Source organism: Oryctolagus cuniculus, chromosome X (assembly GCF_051225735.1).
Source record: "Oryctolagus cuniculus isolate XC-2025 breed Fujian yellow rabbit chromosome X, ASM5122573v1, whole genome shotgun sequence".
Classification (NCBI taxonomy): Eukaryota; Metazoa; Chordata; class Mammalia; order Lagomorpha; family Leporidae; genus Oryctolagus; species Oryctolagus cuniculus.
Window position 1 is genome coordinate 75,727,051 of NC_142888.1, and position 23,000 is coordinate 75,750,050.

The 23,000-nt window shown below is 40.3% G+C and overlaps 1 long non-coding RNA gene across 1 annotated transcript in view; it reads left to right on the forward strand.

Moving 5' to 3' along the window:
* LOC149119677 (uncharacterized) overlaps positions 1-20,470 on the forward strand; it is a 135,176-nt gene extending 114,706 nt beyond the window's left edge. Inside the window, exons 2-3 of the long non-coding RNA XR_016228020.1 lie at positions 14,719-14,789; positions 20,051-20,470. This is a non-coding gene — a long non-coding RNA (uncharacterized LOC149119677). The remainder of the gene's footprint in view (positions 1-14,718; positions 14,790-20,050) is intronic.
* The last annotated feature ends 2,530 nt before the right edge of the window (positions 20,471-23,000 follow it).

A 23,000-nucleotide genomic window follows, 5' to 3' on the forward strand; every position in this document is an offset into this window, starting at 1 on the left:
GATGAGTGAAGAAAGACCTTCTCAAAGATCACTCACTGCCCATGGGCAGCCAAGAAAAACCAGTGGATACAATGACCTAGAACTTCTGCAAACATAAATCTGAAGGTCCTTGTCAATTGCTTTATTAAAAAATGCCCCTGCTTTGTTAAAATACAAAAGATCCATATGGAAGTTAATCCTGAGATAATCCTTTCCTTAAAGATTCAAGACCCCACCTACCAGGATAGAGTACTGAAATCCCTATTTAAAATGCAGATTTGAGTGGGTGTTATAGTAGTATAATTCAGAGTCTAAATTTGGACAATCCATATTCGAATCCTAGGACACAATTTGTGAGTTTAACTGTAACAGTGCCTTTTCTCCTCCTTTCCTTGCCCATGATTCCTTTTACCCACCAATTGAAGCCACATCCATAATCTAAGATAATGAGTTTACTCTGCTAATACAGCTTCAAGACAGGTCCCTTTGAACTTCCTTCTTTTTACCACTTCTAAATTCACCCTTTACATAAATTCTAGTTATTCTCTGGCCTTGGTTAAGGTATTTAAACTTTCATTTAGAAAAAGATGTAATGACTTACTAACCTACATTTCAATGTGGGAAAATTAAATAATATATATATATGAAGAATCATGTTTGAGATATATTCACCATTCAAAAAATGGTAGCCTATTATGTTTTCAAATTAACAGTAATAATATTAATAACAATAAAAAAAATAGCAATGCTGTTTGTTTAATTACTAGACATGCTGAACTTGATTCAAGGGATGACCTTATTCCTGGTTCTAAGTTGCTTCTTGATATTGCCTTTCTTTCTTCCAATGATACATATGCCAAATAGAGGATATCCATATCTCAAACTGTTTAAGTGATTAAGACTCACTGAATACATGTTTTTAAATGCTTCATATTAATGTGGACAATTAATTTGATTCCAGGCTCTTGTCATGCACAAAGATAAGCATTCTAAGTGCTGAAAGATAGACGATACAAAAAGTGATAAATTTTAATCAAAAGGTGAGAAAGCAAACACACATAAACGAATGACTGTGGGCTGCCCCACACAGAATAATACCCACTATGAATGTGCCTGAAGGTTGCCCTAAAGGAGAAGGGGTGAGGAGGGGAAACAGAGAAAGTAGCAGAAAGCAGCTGAGCAGCACCTCCAGTCATGGTCTACGTTGGAAGAGAGAGAGAGAACCCTTTATGACATGGGGACAATGCTTCTCCAGGTGTGAATCCACTTGGGAATTATTTGGCACCTCCACAAGTTCTATGTGGAGCTCAAAATCCATATTTTCACTGCGTCCCTTGTTAGGTCCCAGATGAAGCAGATGTATCCTGAGAAAGTGGGCACTTTGATTGGCAAGTAGGAGGATAGAATTATATGGGGGGCTTGTGACTTCTAGCACAGCAAACCTCACTAGCTGCCTGTCTATCCCATATCAATACTAACAATTTACCTTCTTATACCCATCTCAAATATGAATTTATCCATTCTGTGTGCCAAGTTCTATACCATATAGTATCATATCTTGACTAGGCTTGATTTCTTAAATCACATTAAAATGGGAAAGATTAAGGGGGATCAGGACTACTAAGGTGGGGCAAATATAGGTCCTGAAAAGAAGTCAAATCCAACAAACAAAATATGATATTCATATAACAGACAATTAGTTCACTATCACAGTTCACATCAGTAAACCCATCAGGAAGCAATAAAGTAGGTTGTCTGAGGATAGCAATAGGCAACTCCAGATGAATAGGGACAATAATTGAGGCTGAGAATTGGAATAAGCAATATCTGTTACATGACTATGTAGCATGTCTGGTTTTATGAGTCAGTCACTAGCCTAGAATATGCTATAAAGAGCTAATCTCAGGTGTTGAGAATATAGAAGAGTAGAAGAGACAGGGTCTCTGGAATGACATGAATATGGTTAAACCTCCAGTTCTCTCAATTATTTGTTGGATGATTTTAGATACATTGTACAATCTCCCTGAGTTTCAAGCTTCTTATATTTAAAATAGAAGTAATATAATAAATGACTATGAATTATTCTGAGAATTAAATCAGCTAGATTATGTCTGGCATTTAGTATAAATACTTTCACATTATTAATGTTTAATAAATCTATGCATAGGAAGTTGAGGCTCCATTTTAGAGCTTTGGTTTTGAAAGTCTTTAGCTCCTGGGAAGGAAATTAATAAAGGCAAAGTAGAGTTAACTCTTAGAAAAACTATGGTCATAGTCTTTTATAAGGCAGGTAACTATACTCTGGCATAGGAAACAAAGGCAAATAGGAATACAACTACAAGAACAGGGACTCAAGATTGGCACTTTGTTCTAAAACAAGTTAGAAGCAGAGTAATCAGAACAGAGCACATGAATGTAGCATAATGAACAAGAATAAGTCAATTCTGAGTCTTGTGCTTAGAGTTCCAAGATGATTTGTTCTAGAAACAAGGCCAAACTCAAAGGTGTGCATGTTTCTGCATGCACATGCCTGTGCACATGCATGTTAAACAAGAGGACTGGAGAGATTCACGTACTGCAAACTAGAGAAGACCAAATATCAATATGTAAGACCCTAGCTTAACATGTTTAGGTCAGTCCCATCCAATAGAACATTCATCAGTTACTGAAATTTTCTTTATCTGCAGTATCTAATGTGGTAGCCACTAGCCTCACTTGAAAATCTGGCCACTGCAACTAAGGATTTACTTTGAAATATAAATTACTCTGTTTAGAGTTCATTGAGATTCCTAGATATGTAATATATTCTCATCAGATTTGGAATATTTTAGAAATTTTTTCAACTATTCTTTCTGCTTTCTGCTCTTTCTCATCTCCTCCTGGAACTCCTGCCATGGGTAACTTAACTTAATATCTCTATGTTGTCCAACAATTATCTGAGGTTTTATTCATTTTTCTTTCTATTTTTCATATTATATAATCTTTTTAAAACTTATTTCAGAATGGCTTTAAATTTACAAGACCAAAATTGTGAAGAAGTACAGAGTCCCTTTCTCCAATCCTGGCTTCCCTTATTATTAGAATCTTATTTTTTAAGAATCAATAAACCATACCCATCTGCCCTCATTATGAATATCACATAGTAGTGTATATTTCATAATTTTTATCAACTAATTTTCAAATTTTGTGATTTGTTTTATTCTTGCTCACACCTACTGTTGACTCCTTCTAGTAAAATTTTCACTTTAGAAATAGGCGTTGTAATGTATGGTTCAACTGCAGCTTGGGACGCCTGCATCCAGTATTGGAATGCTGGTTTATTACCCTAGTATATAGCACTTCCAATCCAGATTCCTGCTAATGTGTTTGGGAAATACCATGTGATAGTCCATGTACTTGGGTTCCTGCCAGACATCTGGGAGACCAAGATGGAGAGCCTGCCCACTCTTGGCTGTAGTGGGCATTTGGGGAGTGAACCAGGAGATAGAGGATGTCTTTCTCATTATCCCTCTCCCTGTCACTCTGACTTTCAAATAAATAAAGTTTTCAAAAATTTCATTTTAGTTAGTATAATTTTCTATATCGTTTTCTAGAATTTCTATTGTTATTTTAAAATAATTTTTACATGTTTATTGCTATTCTCCATGCAGTAAGACATTGCTTTCATACATTAATGCAGTTCATTAGACATGATTTCCTTTAGTTATTTGACTATATTTTAAATAATCAATTTAAAGTTCTTGTCAAGGAAATTCAATATCTAGGCTTTCTAAGGGATAACTTTTATTGACTGATTTATCTCCTATGTATAGGTAAAACTGGTTGCTTTTCTGTGTGTCCCATAAGTTTTTTATTAAAAACTGTAACTTTTAAATAATAATATGTGGTGACTTTGGAAATAATGTCTCCTCCACCTACCCAGTGTTTCTTGTTGTGGTTGCTTATGTGTGTACTGGTTTTTCTGAAATAATTCTATAAAGTTTATATTCTTTGTCCTATGTGGCCATGGGAATCCCTACTTGGTTAGCCTAGTAATCAGGTAATAATCAGTCAAATTACACTAAATTTAATTTAATTTAGATCTAAAAAAATCATAAATACTCTATTGAACAGTGCATCTCTAGGTTTATATGATAATTTGGATAGACTTACACACATATGAAATGGTAATTTACAAGTATAAAAGAGTTGTCAACTTACTGTTATCTCACATTAAAAAAGCAAACTCTTGGGGCCAGAGCTTTGGCGCAACAGGTTAATGCCTGGAACACTGGCATCCCATATGGGCGCCAGTTTAAGACCCAGCTGCTCCCTTCTGATCCAGCTCTCTGCTATGGCCTGGGAGAGCAGAAGATGGCATAAGTCCTTGGGCCCCTGCACCCACGTGGGAGACCTGGAAGAAGCTTCTGGCCCCTGGCTTCAGATTGGTGCAGCTCTGGCCGTTGCAGCCATTTGGGGAGTGAACCAGCAGATTGAAGACCTCTCTCTCTACGTCTCCTCTCTCTGTGTAACTCTGACTTTCAAATAAATATTTAAAACAGAACAAAACAAAAACAAACTTTCAAACTAAACTCACAAAAGAGAAGTTTTTCACAAAGTGGTAGTGTTTGGTTTGTAGAGTTTGAAAGATTTATAGAGTTTGTTGTGAAGAGGAATAAAGATTTTAAGTGGTCAGGCAAATGATGTGAAAACAGAAAGCTACAATGAATGGCATGTTTCAGGTTAATTTGTCTTTCACAAAGTGTCTACAAGATGATTTATCAATGACAATTTTGGAATTTTTGTTTAGGACAGATCATAGAGTGCCTCAGAAACCATGCTATTTTTTTAAGCTTGGCAGAATGGGAAGCCATTGGAGTTTTTATAATATATAGGGTTTAGTATGAAAAATACTAAAATACTACTCTGTTTGTTTACAGAGGTAAATTCATTCATATTGATTTGCTGTTAGTTTTCAAGGGACAGAGCCTGCTACTTTCTTCTAGGTATTTATAAAATGTTCATTTTGTGCTTATTTATTTGAGAGTCAGATAGAGATAAAGAGAGAATAAGAGAGTTAATTCACATCTACTTGTTCACTCCCCAGATGCTGACAGTGGCTGAGGCTGGACCAGGACCAAAACCAAGTGTGAGGAATGCAATTCATATTTCCCACATGGATGGCAGGATTCCAACTACTTGAGTAATCACTATTGATTCCAAAAGTTGATATTAGTAGGAAGCTTGAACCAGGAGATAGAGCTCAAAATTGAACCCTGATGAGGGATGCAGAGATCCTGACCTCTATACTGAACAACTCTTCCTATAACATTTTTTTTACAGGCTGAGTGGACAGTGAGAAAGAGAGACAGAGAGAAAGGTCTTCCTTTGCCATTGGTTCACCCTCCAATGGCCGCCACGGCCGGCGTGCTGCGGCTGGCGCACCGTGCTGATCCAAAGGCAGGAGCCAGGTGCTTCTCCTGGTCTCCCATGCTTTGAAATATATATTAATAATTATAGTCACCATGTTGTATAAAGATCACCAATAATTATTCCTACTATGTAACTGAAAATTTTTACCCTATGCCCTATCTTTCCCTATTCCCCACACCTCTACCACATTGTACCCCATAAATATATACAAATTAGTATCTGTCAGTCAAAAATAAAATTATACACACACATACACATACATACATTCAATAGAACATTTGGAAAACACAGAAAAGCATTGTGATATTATGCTAGGTATATTTTGGTTTCCTCCCATGGTTCTTGTTTCACAATTCTATTTCCCAAGGCAAGTCATATAAACTCTAACCTTCCCTGCCTTCTCTGAGCTACCTTGCCTGATAGTAGGTCTTAATACCCTCCTCATTCCAGAGGTGTCATGCCCCATAACCTGGAAGAAGGAATGGGGTACACAGAAACCAAGGAGAATCTGAACACACAGTCCATGCTGGATTTCCTACCCAATATATTAACAATCATACATATGTAGTGAAACTACCATAAAAATTCCAAAGGAAGGAGTCTCATGAGTTTAAAAACATCTGAACACATGGAGGGTCCTGGAAGGTGATATCTGTGAAGAGGGCATGAAAACTCCACAACCCTTCATCCATACCTTGTCCTATCTCTTCATTTGTAACCTTTGTAATATCCTTTATAATAATACCATAAATTAGTTTCTCTGAGTTCCATGAACCACTCAAGCAAATTAATCAAATGGAAGGAAGGTTTGTGGGGACTCTGATTTATAGCCAGTCAGAAGCATATGTAAGATAATCTGGGACTTGCAGCTGGCATCTAAAGTAGAGGAGACAATCTTGGAGACTGAATTCTCAATCTGTGGAATCTTACGCTATATTCAGGTAGATAGTGTCACTCCTTAATTGAATTAGGGGGCACTCTGCTGGTTTTTCCTTCAGAATTGATTCACTGATTGCTGGTGGGGAGAAATTCCCACACCCTTTGAGTGAACAGAAATTTTCTGGGTTATTGCTGTGTGAGGACACCGGAAAAACAGTTTTGTTTTCCTCATGGAAGTATGAAGAAGAAAAAAGTCCACACAATTACAGATCAATGCAGGTTATTCAATAAGAAATTAATATGATTAAAAGAGTGTTAAAAGATGCTGTTAAAAGATGCTGGCAACACCAGCATCCGATATGGGAGTGTCAGCACAAGTCACAGCTGTTCTACTTTCCAATCCAGCCTCTTGCTAATATTCTTGGGAAGGTAGTGGAAGATGGCCCAATTTCTTGGATTCCTGCTACCCATGTGGGAGACCTGGATGGAGCTTTGGGATCCTGGTCTTGGCCTGGAGCAGCCCAAAGCCATTGCAGCCATTTGGGAAGTAAATCAGTAGAGAAAAGGTCTCTCTCTTTCTCTGGATCTCCATCTCTTTCACTCTGCTTTTGAAAAAGATAAAGAAATCTAAAAACAAAAAAGATGGTTTCGGGTAGATTGAAGGGAGTAGGTGTTATCTAGTCTCTTTTTAAAGCAGAGAAATTGGGCGAAACAAAAAACATCATGAAGGATGTCTCTTAGAAACCAAAAGCAGGGGCTGGTGCTGTGGCACAGTGGGTTAAAGCCCTGGCCTGAAGCACCGGCATTCCATATAGGTATCAGTTCTAGTCCCGGCTGCTCCTCTTCTGATCCAGCTCTCTGCTATGGCCTGGGGAAGCAGTAGAAGGTGGTCCAAGTGCTTGGGCCCCTGCACCCACATGGGAGACCGGGAAGAAGCTCCTGGCTCCTGGCTTCAGATTGGCAAAGCTCCAGCCATTGTGGCCATCTGGGAAGTGAACCGGAGAATGGAAGACCTCTGTCTCTGTCTCTTCCTCTCTCTGTAACACTGATTTTCAAATAAATAAAATAAATCTTTAAAAACAATCAATAGAAATATTTTCCTCTTCAGGCTCATGTATAGTTAGAAACACCATACAGGTAGATAGACAATCTTCCAAATAGGCTCCTCAAAACATAACTCTTACTAGAATATCTTTTTAATATGGTGTGTTCACAAACAGAAACAAAATCTTATATTTGGCAATATAAACACAATGTTTTTATATTTGGCACATATTTTTTGACCCAACAATTATTTGTCTAGTTTATCTTAAATATATTTTTACAGAAGTACCCAAGTTTTTATGTAATACATGCCCAGTTAACATTGCTTAATGGCAAGAAATGTAAGAAATGTTGCACACTATTAATATCTATCAAAAAGAAATGCTTAAATAAATACAATATAATACTATACACTGTTAAAAAGCAATAGTGTGAGGACATTGTGGTGCAGTGGGTTACACCTCTGCTGGTGATGTCAGCATCCCATATTAGAGCACCAGTTCATGTTCCAGCTACTCTGCTTCCCATCTACTTCCTTGCAAATGCACCTGGGAAAGCATCAGATGATGACCCAAGAACTTGGGCCCCTATAACCCACATGGAAGATCAGGATAGAGGATATGGCTCCTGGATTTCACCTAGACCAACCCTGGCCATTGTAGAGTGAACCAGTGGGTAATAGATTCATTCTCTCTCTATCCTCACCCTCCCTCTCTCTCTCTGTCTCTCTCTCATACACGCTCATTCACTCACTCAGCCTTTCAATTAAGAAAAGCAACAGTGGGGCCAGTGCTGTTGTGTAGCAGGTAAAGCTGCTGCCTGCAGTACCAGCATCCCATATGGGCTCCTGTTCTAGTCCTGGATGCTCCTCCCTCGATCCAGCTCTCTGCTATGGCCTGGGAAAGCATTAGAAGATGGCCCAAGTCCTTGGGCCCCTGCACCCATATGGGAGACCCAGAAGAAGCTCCTGGCCCCTGGATTTGGATCGGTTCCCCTCTGGCCATTGCGGCCATTTGGGGAGTGAACCAGCAGATGGAAGATCTCCCTCTCCCTCCCCCCTCCCCCTCGCCCCTCCCCCTCCCCTCCCCCTTTCTTCTCTCCCTTTCCTCTCCCCCTCTCTCTCTCCTCCCTCCCCCTACCCCCCACCTCTGCCTCTCTGTAACTCTTTCAAATAAATAAATAAATCTTTTAAAAAAGAAAACAATAGTTCCTTATGGACTAATTTGGGAAGATACAGAGCAGTATGATTAATGTGATCTGATCCATTAATTCAGCAATCACTTACTGAGTCTGACATCATGATAAGCAATGAGAATCCAACAGAGATAAACACAGATATGGTCACTGCTCCATAAATTTTGCCATATGGAGGAGTCATTCTAAAGTTCATAATATAAGAAAGTGTTATACTAACAATCACAAGAGCTTTCCTTTCTTAGTAATTCTTAACATTGTTAGTAATAATCATTTTCACTTTAGGAATCAGAAAATATGTTTGATAACTGAATTAACTGCAATTTGTATAATAAAGAACAAAGAAGGGAAAGAGAGGAACCAAGAAGTTAAACAACAGAAACAGGACAGGCTGTTTGGGAAAGGAAAATCTCTGAGTAGGTCATATGGAAGCTGAGTCCTAAAGGATTTAAAAGAGAGTAATCAAGAATATTAGAAGATTTAGTCTGACGTGGTTTTTTAAAACATGGATGTATACTGTTTGTATACTTAATATCAATAACCAATGAGCTATTAAAATGATAACCACCATACTCATTATTGTGTATTCTATATTATTCTAAGATTTTTGTATTCAGTATTTATTATTCAAAGTTGTAACAATGAAGTAAGTTTATCTAATATCATGTATGAACCTAAGGGCCTATCCAAATGTCAGATTGCTTGTGGGTTCAGCATCTGTTGCTGCAAGAGTTTCAAAGGAACTTGAAAGAACTGCTTCTTAGGGCTTTTTATATTAGATTTAAGATACCTGGCAATGCAATACATCAATACCATGTGCTGTTTGATGAAGTTGAACAGCTTCTTATACTTTCAATGCCTGGCATGTAGTTGGGTGGGACAGCACCTTCAGGGGCATAATCAAAGCTTTTGTTCTCAGTGACTTTTAACTCCCTGAGGAGACATAGTGAATTTGGAAAATAAGCTTCAGTTTTTTTTTACTTTTCTTTTGTTTTCCCCGAAGGGTGAGTTGATGGTTGGGTATTTGGGAGACAGGACTTTTTATTCTAAATTATTGAGTCTAAGTACTGAAAAGAATCCTTGGGGCTGAGTTTTGCACATTCTCAATCTGATTCAGTTTGCCACTGTTCCTCTGGCTTTGCTGTCCACAAGACAACTGTACTTGTTTTCAAGGATCCTAAGTGTGGAATAAAAATAATACTTGTGGACTTGTTAACTTAGCTTGGGAAGTGGTACCACAAACTTTGAATGTCTTTTTGAATCAGCATATAGCATCATTCGGGGGAGGGAGGGATAATGTTGTTTCTATGCTTCCACTGCTCCTCTGAATGACTTCAAGTTGCTAAGTCACTTCGTTTTGTGCTCCTGTCCTGCTGAATTGTCCCCATCAATTGTTAATGTTATTGTAGCTGTGCAGTCCATTGCTAGAGCCAAATTGTTATCAGCAAAGAATCAAGAAAGGTGAGTTTTCTTTAAAACAAACTGTGGGAAACTAAGGATGTTGATGAGGTTAAGTATATGGGAAAATATTTGTATGTACTAAGGTCATCAAATTTCTTAGCTCTTTCCAAGACATTTGTAACTATTCCCAATTCAACCTTTGCTGTACCTAAGAAATACTATGTGGGCAAGATTCAAAGTATCTTTCTCTTAATTCAGTTATAATAATAATATGCTGGTAAATGTTTACCAATTGGTTGGAGGGTATGGGAGAAGCTGATAATAACATTCACTGATCTCTGTGGTATAACTGCTCCACTATCTTTGATTTCTGGCTACCAACATTATATCCCTGTATACAGAATTAGAAAGAGATGTGTACAGCTTTTAAGATCACCATTAATTCAATTAAAACATAGTGGGAAATGACCCTCAGATTGCCACTGGTATTAGCTTCAAATAATCTTCATCACAGGCTCTCCTTGTAGGGAAGTCAGCATAAGGGAGCCCCCCAAATATTTTTGCCTTTATTTTTTAAGATACTTGATAAAAGGTAACTTCTAATATTTATTAAGCCCTTACTATGAACCAAACATTAGGCGAAGTGCTATTTACATGCATATGATTTCACATAACCCACACAGCAACCTATTGTATGGTTCTTATGATTTATAGTTGAGAGGGATAAGGCTTTGAGAGGTGAATTCACTTGTTTACTGTCACATAGTTTTTACATAGTAAGTTTGAGCTCCAAACATCACAATTCAGTCTGCCTACAATGCTCCTGTGTTCAATGTCAATGTTATGGCAGATTGCATGCCTCTATTTCCTGGGTTAGTGCTTAGGTGCTTGCCTTTCCTTCATCATTTTGCAGAAACAGACTCAGCCTAGGGGCCTGGAAGTTGTCTCATTAGCTATCCAACTGAGCTTTCCAAGTTTTCTCTTCAGACACAATATGTTAGTCCTGCACACTTGCCTTAACCTGCCTGAATGTCCTGGCTTTCCATTAGAGGAGGCAAATACAATTAGACTTTTCATCACACAATAGCCATCTGCTCACCAATACCTTTTTAGCTGTTTAGGAGCCAAGGGCACTTTGAAAACCAGCATTCAGCTACCAGGGAGATGTTTGAGCACCGTGATGCTCTGTATTAATGCCATGATATCTGAATATGCAAATTAGGGAGGCTGGAGACTATCATATCCTCATTAGGTAGCCACTCGAGAGGCAATTTCTGCTTTATTGTCCACAAGGAAAAAAAAAAAAAACACTGTATATAGAAACTGTTTTTCCTTCTGGTTCCCTAACAACCCATATGTTTTCTCTCCTTCGTTTGCCTTTAGGACTTCATTTTAGCCTTTTGAAAAACTCTTGATTTTCTGACCAAGAGCTCATCATTTCGTCAAGAATGATTTTGTCATTGATCAAAGGGTAGCTGGTTTGACCTTCAAGCACGGGTGAAAATAATTTAAAGACTATGCTGTCAATAAGCAATATATCCAAGCCTTGTACATTTAATAGCATCTATCAAACATTTTCCCTTAAGAATTTGCTGACCATTCCGTAAGAAATTAGTCTGTAAAACCTATAGGTTCTACTCATTACACTGATTCAGGAAGACTGACATCTAAATCATTTCACTAACTCATAAATTAGGTCAACAATTAGTAGCAGCAGCAGTGAAGTTTCTAGGTTCACTCTTTTGTTATTATATTAAACACAATGCTTCAAGTCATCTTTTCAGGTCCCAGATCATTATTTTTGCATTCCTTCTTTTGGAGTTACCATGTAGGAAAAAAAAAGGATCTATGAACCAATATTGTTGTAATCCTTGCTTTAGTATCAAGGGCCAGTAAATAAATAAATACATTCTGCAATATTGAACATTAGTAATAAAATACATTATACTGAGGTAGTCATTTTGTAACTAACATACTATGGATAAAATGTCATCAACATTTCATATTTTGTGATCTGTAATGAGAAAGATTACAAAAATGGATTTTCTTAAAAATCTATACTTTCATCCAATTCATTTGAATTTCATACCTTTAAGGGAGAAGATTTTTAGCTCCAGAAACAGACATATTACTTTTTTCCAAGGGAAATAAAGGAGATTTCAAAAAATAACTTAAACATGTAAAATAGAAATCACAAAATATTCCTGTCAAATAAATTCTGGCATCTAAAAGCTAATAAAGAATCAGCTCCAAATAGAAGCATGCAATCAAACCATATTTGGGGTCTTTTGATTAATAGATTAGAAACTTTGATGAGATTCACAGTGCTGTCTGTAAAGTGTGTTAATAATTTCAACTAGAATGCCTGATGAAGAAAAGTAATAGACATGATTTCTGAGTTGCAGTAAATTATATCAGGAAAGCCTGCAGTGGCTGCACAAATATTACTTCACTTCATTGACTAAAATGCCCACATTTTATAGAACACACATCATGAGACATTTTAATAATAGTATACTTTTCAAATACATCAATATTTCAATGCTTTAAACAAATTCTAAAGCTGTACAGCTTTCCAATCTCTGTCACTGAGATAGAACCTGCAGATGCACTAAAAGACTGAACAGATGGTATGCTGCAGTAGTTTGAATACTGAAAGGCCTTATAGAATAAAAAGTGTTTTTATGAGTCCACTATGAATTAGCTGAAAGGGCAATTAATTTTCATTTATCTCAAATTCTATGTAAATATAATGAATTTCTATTTAATGTCATTTTGTAAGAGGTGCTTCCAAAACAAGTTGAGACATGCAATATAGATGTGCATCCTTACATCAAAGCCTGTATAATAAGTTAAACTAAATTCTCCATCCAAAACTAGTCTTTCAAATATTTTTGCCACCCTATTATGCTGCTTTGAAAAACTATTCATTTTTATCTCCTTTTGGGGTTGTCGTTCAAACTCCTTTATTTGCCAACTGCATATTAAGTTGTCTTTTTCAAGGCTATCTCACAAAAACAGGGAAAACATTAGAGAAGGCAACTTTTTCTTAGAAATGATGGGAGCTAATTGGTATGTTTCTACTACAGCTGAAATCATGAGTCATATGTCTGACAGCATGCAAAATTTTATTACTTTGATTCCAAAGGACTAACTTTCTAGAGTCTGTAATATAGACTCCTGAGGCATATCTGAATTACCTGTGTATGCCTTTAAAGGCAGATTCTTGGATGCTGTTCTCAGAGATTATTTTTCATTAGAATTGGGGTTGACCTGTGAAATACACATATTAAAAAGCATCACATTATAAGAAACACTCAAATGATGTTAATAAAACAACTAGCTCTGTACATTTTACCAATTTATATCATTGCTGACTTTTCAGGATTCATCTTGAATTTGGGCTCTTTTTGAAGCCTCCCATGATTCCTGTCACCCAGCCAGAAAGCTCTGACCTGTTTGGATGAAATACAATGAGGGCCTGAGGTGGAGGGGAGAGGTGAGAGAGTGAGAGTAGAGTGGTCTGAGTGTACAGAGAAACATTGGATATCAGAATGAGATAGTTTGGATGGATCTGGAGTTTTATTCTGAGATTTTATACCTGAGGTTGTACAAAAATTTTAATGCTGATTACCTGCTAATAATCACTCTATCTCTGATTTATTGTAATTGTGAAATCCAGCCACATAGCTTTCATGTATGAGAGTAGAAGCTTAGCAGCTATTTTATAGGAGTGTTTATGAAGGAAACTAAATGGCTGTCGCTCCCCCTCTTCGTGGAGGAACGACACTAAACCCTGCCTAGGCTTCATATCCGAGTCACGGCACCATTATGTCGCTCCCCGTCTTCGTGGAGGAACGACACAGGACCCTGCGCTGTTCTCTCGTCTGCTCGGCCCTCCCCGGGTTTGCTGCTGGTTCTTCCCGGGTTGGCTACTGTCCCTTCCACCTCCGTGGAAGGGCAGTTCCCCCTGGCCACATTCCCCACTTCCGCAGGGGAGCGGCACACCGACGGCCGGCTCTCTCGGGGGCTGCACAGGTGTTCCCCTTAGGTGTTCCCCTTAGATGTTCCTGGTGCATGCCGTCTCTCTCCTCCTTTATAGTCCTCCTCCGCCAATCCTAACTCGGCTGCCCACACGCCGAGTACGCTGCTCTCCAATCAGGAGCAAGTCCTACAGTTTATTGGTTGAACTGGAGGCAGCTGTGTAAAAGCTGTTTTCTTCTCTCCCAGCGCCATATTGTGGGAGAGCAGATGCATAGAATAAGTCCTAATTCCAGTAACTCAGTCCAGTCCGAGCTGCTCCCCACAAATGGCTACCCATTAGATAATTATACAAGTACAATGAAATGGAGCAGGTAGCACACAATGACTTAAATAGAATATACCAGGGCAAAGAATAGGAAATTCTAACTGAAAGCTTTTTCAGGTTTGAGATATGAGAAATGTATCAGAAGGACTGAGGGTAAGATGTAGAACAAATAGCTAAGAAAGGTGAGAATTAGGAATTGATGGGATGTGACTAGGGTGTAGGCCACTAAGGTAAGGTAAGTAAGTGATACAAATGAAATGTGAAGTGCATCTTATTCCAAACAGTAGAATGTTAACATTTGTATCACTGTTCTTACCTTTAGAGTATACAACAGTCACTGTATGTAAAAGCACCATTTCTCAGGTTCTATAGATTATTTCGTAGGTTTGGTGTGGCGGCTGGGAATCTGAACTTTAATAATTAGTTCATATGATTATAACAGGTGAGTCCCAAGACTGTCTTTCAGCAAAACTAATGTCGACATTGTTTACTTCTTGCAGATGATCCCTGTTCTCTTACCAGCCATTATATTTAGAATTGTAGAGATCATACTTTGGGCCCATAATATGTGGTAAGTTTTACTTGATCTTCCTGCTAAACACTATTAATGTGCTTGAAAAATACCAACTTTTTGAAACAGTAACCATTTACTTTTAAGTTCAAATAATGACATCAATAAAACTACAACTCTAAATTTTAGGAAATAAGTTTTCAAAATGTAAGTGTTTTACCTTGGCAGAGACACACAATGAAAAATGGATTGAGGAATAGGAGGTGCCTAAGTTGCTGCACATTTAACAAGAAAACCATAATTTATCCCAGTGAGAAACAATGAAGCTTGTAAAGCAATAGTTATGAACATTTGTTTAATCAGTGGGTGGCAGACAATTTGTTGTACTGTCAATTGTTATGACTTTCTTTAAAATGTTTTAAAATACAAAATAAATGCCTTACTATATTTCAAGAAAATGAGATAGCACACTTTCTTAAAAAATATTTTGATGCAGATTCATAGGACTATCTACCCTTCTCCCCACATACACACATGCATACACACACACACACTTACAAACTTACATTCAGAGGTGGGCATTGTGGCACAGCGGGTTAAGAAACCACCTGCAGTACCAGCATCCCATAGGAGTGTCAGTTCGAGTCTTGGCTGCTCCACTTCATTTTTTTAAACTTTTATTTAGTAAATATAAATTTCCAAAGTACAGTTTATGGATTACAATGGTCCCACCCCCCCCATTACTTCCTTCCCGCCTGCAACCCTTCCATCTCCCACTCCCTCTCCCATTCCATTCACACCAAGATTCATTTTCTTTTTTTGTGTGCTCAATTTTTTATTTATTTTTTTATTTAATAAATGTGAATTTACAAAGTGCAACTTTTGTGTTGTTGTGGCTTCCCCCCCAACCTCCCTCCCTCCTGCGGCCCTCCCCTCTCCCACTCCCTCTCCCATCCCACCCTTCATCGAGTTTCATTTTCAATTACCTTCATATACAGATCAACTTAGTATATACTAAGCAAAGATTTCAACAGACTGCACTCACACAACCGCACAAGGTATAGGGTATTGTTCGACTAGGAGTGTTGTTTTTAACTCTCATAGTAAAACACATTAAGGACAGAGATCCTACATGGGGAGCATGTGCCCAGTGACTCCCGTTGTTGATTTAACAATTGGCACTCTTATTTATGACGTCAGCAATCACCCAAGACTCTTGCTATGAGCTGTCTAGGCTATGGAAGCCCCTTGAGTTTATCAACTCTGAACTTGTTTAGTTAAGGCCATATCACAGTGGAGGTTCCTTCCTCCCTTCAGAGAAAGGCGCCTCCCTTCTTGATGGCCCATTCTTTCTGCTGGGGTCTTGTTCACCAGGATCTTTCATTTAGGTTGTTTTTGCCACCGTGTCTTGGCTTTCCATGCCTGTGAGACTCTCATGGACCTTTTAGCCAGATCCAAATGCCCCAAGGGCTGATTCTGAGGCCAGAGTGCTGTTTGGAGCTTTTGCTACTCTGAGTCTGCTGTGTGTCCTGCTTCCCCCGCAGGATCATTCTCTCCCTTTTAATTCTATCCTTCATTATTTGCATACACTGTTCTTATTTGTGAAATCTCTTCGACACTTACCCTATCTTTTTGATTGGTTATGTACTTATACTTTTCACTTTACCAAGTGAGCTGGCATTGGTACATACCTCCTTGGTAAGACTGAGTTGAAATCCCCTGGCACATTTCTAGCTCTACCATTGGAGGTAAGTGCGAGTGGGCTGCTTCACTTCAGATTCAGCTATTTGCTAACACAGGTGACAGCAGTGGAAGATGGTCTGAATGCTTGGGCACTGTAGACATTTAGGGAGCAAACCAGAGGATGGAAAATTTCTGTGTTTCTCCTTTAATCTGTTACTCTGCCTTTTAAATAAATAAATAAATCTTGAAAAATTTTACATTCTGTTGATAATCACTACCCTATAGAAACCACAGTGGTTCTAAAAATAGTATATTCAGGCGACTTCCCCAGCCCCCCCCCGCTCTGTTGGGACCAGGGAACCTCACCCGGGAGCGGAATCCCAATAAAAGCTTGTGAATTAATTGATTCATCTGCCTGGGAAGATTTGTTATGCGCTGGACACCTTGCGGATGGTACTGAAACCTGGGAGCTGAGGGTGCGCACCTCCCCTTTCTGGGTTCGAGGCCCCCTTGCTCCTTGAACCTGTCTGGTGCCCCAGGCTGACAATGGACCATGCTCATCCAACTGTAAGTAACTCCTCCTCTGCTCTCCCTCCCTCCTCTGGGTTGGCCCAATCTCTGCAATCTCCGGCTAGCTCTCCATCCAGAGACCTCCATATCATACACACGTGGGCTCTGTTCTCCGCTGTTTAGCCTCCCAGCAGCTGTGGAGATGTCCCGCCGCTGGTTTGGCCCCATAGAGGACTGACCTCTTATCCATCTACTGAAGTCCAGGACAGGAGACACCTTGCCTGAATTCCAGTAGATCCCGGGCTGCCGGGGAGACCAGGGGATCTGGCCAATCCCGAGGGTGGAACTCAAAATGCCCCCTGGCCTGCCTCCTAAAGAACTTCAAGCAACTGGGACTGGCCCAGGACCTATGGCGTAAACGCCTAATCTTCTCCACTCAGGCATGGCCTAATTATGTACTTGACCATGGATCTAAGTCGCCCCCTGGGGGAACCTTTGATCCCAATGTCCTCACCAACCTTGAGAATTTCTGTTGCAGGGAGAGAAAATGGTCAGAAGTCCCATATGTCCAGGCTTTCTGGGACCTCCGCTCCTGTGCTACTCCCTTCTCCCCTACTTTCCTCTCTGCCTGCTCCACAGCCCAGGTCTTACTGGCCAAGATTGGGCCCCCACCGCCTAAGGATGTCTCTAATGTGTTACTGCCAAACTCTCCACCCACCACTTTTTCGGACCCTCCTGAGTTCCTGGGGACCCCACAGCTAGCCAGGAACCTCCTGCCCCCATATATGCATTCTTCTGTCCCGCTGTCATGTTCTGCCTCTCCCTTTGGTTCCCTGCCGCCATTGTTGAAAGCCAGGTAGCCACGTGGCCCAACCACTGGTGTCAAGAGAAAGCCCCAGAGGCCTAAAGAGTTAAATGTTTTGTAAAATCCTACAGGTGCTTTCAAAAATACTGTGTTAAGTAAGCAAGAGCCTCTTGTTGGTTAATGAGTTTATAATTTTAAACGTGGCAACTTAAAGTCTTTTTTCACCCACAGTTTTATATATCAGATTTGCTGCTCACAAAACTAAAGTTTGTTGGTTCTGTATTTAACTGTCCTCCTATAGGTTCTGATGGACTTTTTCCAGCCACTTCTATTGTATTCAGTATTTTGGGATGGCTCTGTAAACAGATGAAGCCAATAATGTATTATAGGTACCAACTGAAAGTATGGTTAACTGAGGTTACTAAGAGCCGAAAGTAATTTGAATCAATTGGTAAATTAAAAAACAGTTAAAGAGTTTAAAAAGCTATTATTGAATCTGCTATTTTATTATATGTGTATACATACTGTATTTCTACATGGTAAAATTTATTAAGAACTCTTTTAATTGGCTTGTAGATAAAAGATTGCCCAAAAATTTAAACAGGTAAAATTAATCAAAGTTACATTTGATTCACGTGTCCTGAATCTCTGTATCAGATGTTTTAAACTTGTTGGTGGAAAGAAACTAAAAACATTTTATATGTTTTTGCTTAAGTTTACCATGATAGATGTTTCCAAATACATCTATTCTAAAAGTTTATAGAAGGCATTGGACCGTCTGGTAAATGTTTTCTTAAGTTGTTATCTAATGGTTGAAATCACTTGCTAAGTTTGCATGTGATATTGCTATTCTCAGTAGGAAATCTAGGACTTGCTCCCTCATTTCTCTATTCTAAGTCCAACTTGTTCTCTCATTTTTCTATTCTCTTTGAGGTAGGAAACTAATTCTATTCTGATGGACTCTCCAAGATGCAAATTTTGATTTTCAGATATTATGAAAGGGATAGCTAACATTTTCTGTAATACTGGCATAGAAAAAATAAAAGCTTAAATTATAATTTCACAGCTAGATCTACTTTGCCATCAGCACAGTAAACAGGGAAAACCTCCCTTTCAAACCAAAAGGAAAGAAAGTTTTAAAGTAAGGACATAGCTTTCCTCATGGGCAGGTCTACTTCAGAAAAACCACTATCAGAACATGCCTGTGACTATAGACTTCTAGTTTAGGCCACAAAGATTAGAAATGGGACTTGAGCACCCCCTTGACTTGCATCCTCTGGTCTGCTTTAGCAAAAACCAGGAGGAAGAGAAAGCTAGGCATCAGAAGCAATGTAAAGATAGGTGGCAGGCCTATTAAAGGCAGCTCTGTACAGTGATCTGCCATCACGGAGACCCAACAGGCCAGTCCACTGCAGTGGCTTTCAATGTGGTAAGCGTGGGCTTCAGCAGATATCAGCTTGTGAAGAGCCCTGGTAGCTCTGCCAGCCAAGAGTTGGATCACTGTAAATGGACCTGCCCTGGAGTAGAAGGACTTCAGGTCAGAGCCACAGATCTTATTGGCTCTAAGCTGAAAAGCTCTTCACTCAGCCCAGCTTCCAAAGTGACCACCGCAGCTGAGGGTTCAGCCAAGTAGGGTCAGCAACATTGCAGGCAGAGCTGTAGATTTCCTGTTAGAGATGCCACCTGCTTTCACCTGGCCAGCTCTCCTTCCAGGCCAGGTGGGTAATGGAAGTCAACAGGGTGCCTTCCCCAAGAAGGTTCACATCTCGCTTAGGATGTACCCTATGTGAAGAGATAGATGGGTCTGGGCCTCTTAACTTACAAGGCCTAAAGCCCACCAAATTATTATCAAGCCCCTTCTGTCAGTTTCTATTTGTCTCTCAATCATAGAACTTATTCGTGGCTTAGACAGCACTTTTCTTGGGTCCTCTAATAATGACTCTGTCCTTTGTTCTAGACTCTGTCTAGCCCACTTGGGTCTCATTCCTTTGTAATCATAACCTTTACTCTAACATCAATGGCTCTACTCCTAACCTGTGTGTACTGATGGTCCTCTCCTCCACTTAATGTTGTATGATTATTCAGAATTCCTCTACAGACAAACCCCTCTACCTGCAAAAGTTGAGTGGCCTTTCTCCTGGTCTTGGCTGGGATCAGATTTAAACCACGTCCATCAAACAATCTTCACAAGGGTCCAGAAATCCCCCTCATTTCCTCTCCTCTATGAAATCCTTTCATTACCTGGTTAATGCCACTCTTAGGATCATTGGTTGCTATTCTCACCCTGACTTGTATACTACAGTGTCTGTTTAACTGTTTACAGCAGGTGATAATGGAACGAACCAAGGCCGTCAGCAATCAGGCGGTCAACCAAATGCTGCTACAGGGATATATTTGGCTCCCCACCCAAGAGACAGCGGCTTGAGACATTGCCCCATGCCAGCAAAGAGTACCTCATCATCCCCAATCAGCAGAAAGTATCCAGAGAGACTCATCATCGCCCCCTTTCCTGTCATCAAAAGGTCAGGATGGTAGCTTTGGGATCCGCAAGGAGAGAAGGCCTACACTTCCGGGAATCGCGAGTCCCTACCCATACTTCTGGGGAAGAAAAGTCCTTGTCAAGGTTCCCACGGGTGCCTAAAGATCAACCAATGAGGATCAGACCTGCCTCAACCTTTAATCCCCATGCCCTGTATCTATAAAAGGAGCCCTCCCAACCTCTGACATGCAACTTCCCTGGCCCCTGCCCTGTTGGGACTGGTGAACCTCACCTGGGAGCAGAATCCCAATAAAAGCTTGTGAATTAATTGAAAAAAATAGTATATTCAGATTATGAAAGCAATAAATCATGACCAATATAAATATAATATCTGCAGAAAGCTGTATAAATAGAGGAGTAAGAAGCTGGAAGACCAAAATCGATTATTTAAATAAATAATTACTGAGATGTCATATGTGCTTGTTGGAAGAGGTAACCCCCCTCAAGGCTGAAGATTAATCTGTTACAGATATTTTTAGTATTTTAATTTTAAAAAAAATTTAATATGAGAGAGAAACACACAAAGACAGATCTCCCATCTGCTGGTTCATTACCCAAATACCCACAAACTGGGGCTGTTTTGGGTCATACCTGAGAGCCCTCAACTCAACTCAGGACTCCCACATGGGTGACAGGCACCCAATTGTTTAAGCCATCTTCCTGCCTGCCATGCTCTGCATTAGTAGGAAGCTGGAGTCAGGAATCAGTGATGGGAAACAAAGCACTCCAATGTGAGAGATGAATGGCTGCTCCCAGGGATTTTTTTTTTTAATTTCTATTTTGACTACTCTGTACTACATACAAGCAGAATCATAGAGTATTTATCCTTTTATGACATATAACTTAGCACAATGTCTTCAAGTTTAATCCATATTGTATCCAATATCAGAATTTGTTTCTGTGTATAATATCCCATTGTATGTGTATATAGCTTTTGCTTATCTACTCATTGATGGACTCTGCTTCTACCTTTGTGATGTTGCTATTATTGGGTTTCTTCTACTTGAGCTTCTTGTATTTGGCTATCTATGTTTGTCTTTAAATTTGGAAAGACTTTGGCCATTATTTCTTCAAATAATCTCTCTCTTCCTCATTTCTCTCTTATCTTTCTAATATTTCATAAAGCTTATATTGATTTTCTTAGCAGTGTCCCATTATATCCTATTGACTATATTAAATCTTCTTTATTCTATTGGCTCCTCCAACTCACTAATTTCAAATGACCTGTCTTCTGTGGGGAGCAGCCCGGACTGGACTGAGTTACTGGAATTAAGACTTATTCTATGCATCTGCTCTCCCACAATATGGCGCTGGGAGAGAAGTAAACAGCTTCCGCACAGCTGCCTCCAGTTCAACCAATAAACTGTAGGACTTGCTCCTGATTGGAGGAGAGCAGCGTACTCGGCGTGTGGGCAGCCGAGTTAGGATTGGCGGAGGAGGACTATAAAGGAGGAGAGAGACGGCATGCACCAGGAACATCTAAGGGGAACACCTAAGGGGAACACCTGTGCAGCCCCCGAGAGAGCCGGCCGGCGGTGTGCCGCTCCCCTGCGGAAGTGGGGAATGTGGCCAGGGGGAACTGCCCTTCCATGGAGGTGGAAGGGACAGTAGCCAACCCAGGAAGAACCAGCAGCAAACCCGGGGAGGGCCGAGCAGACGAGAGAACAGTGCAGGGTCCTGTGTCGTTCCTCCACGAAGAGAGGGAGCGACATAATGGTGCCGTGACTCGGATAGGAAACCTAGGATGGATAGCAAACTTAGGAGGGAAGAAATGGGAAGAACTGGGAAAATATCGGAGAGAGAGACTAGCAAACAGCCTAGGGAAAATATCGGAGAGAGAGACTAGCGAACAGCCTAGGGAAAAGCCGGACGAAAATGGTGCCGGAAGAAGCTATTGAAAGCCTAGGCATAGACTCAGATACGGACTACGGGGGGAAGCTGGGAGAAATCTCTAAGGTCGAAGGCGAAAGTGAAAGCTAGAACAAACAGACTCGGATGCGGACTGTGGGGAGAGGCCAGGAGAAATGAGGGAGGAGTATTGTTGGAGGAAAGTTTGGGGAAACATACCGGGTAGAGAAAAATGTTAGGGAAATTGAAGCCGCGGGGGGCAGGCCAAGGCGGAGACGAAAGCCACTTTGGGATTCTCAAGTTAGCCCGGGAATGGGGGGCGAAAAGTTGAAACCAGAAGCGGAAACGTAAGCCAGATTGGGATCCGTCTGATTAGCCCGGGGAGCAAAGGACGGGAAGCCAAATCGTGGGGTGGAGACGTGAGCTGGGTTGAATTTGCCAGGCTAGCCCGGGGAACTTGGATTGAATGCTAATGGCGGAAAAGTAAGCTACGCCAGCTAAAGAGCGTGCGGGGCTCAAGTAGATAGGGAACGCTGGGCTAAGTGCGAGACCGCGGAGTGTGCGTGCAAAGCCGAGCCGCGCAGATGAGAGAGGCGTGGGCTGAAGCGGCTCAGAGCCGGAAAGGTGCCGAGAAGCAGCTTCGGGGCGGGCGCCGGCAGGGCGAGGCACCGGGAGGCCGCGGGGATAAGAGAAACAGAAGTTTAGAAGTAAAAGGAGAGAAATAGGAATGCTGGAAGATAGAAGTAAAATGGGAGAAATAGGAATGCCTGGAGATAGAGAAATAGAGAAATAGAAAGGCCTCCCTACAATACTGCAATGAGAAAGCTTGGATTCAGTCTGCCTGATTAGGGAGGCGGTGAGCACCTACGGGCGGCTAGCAGCTTAT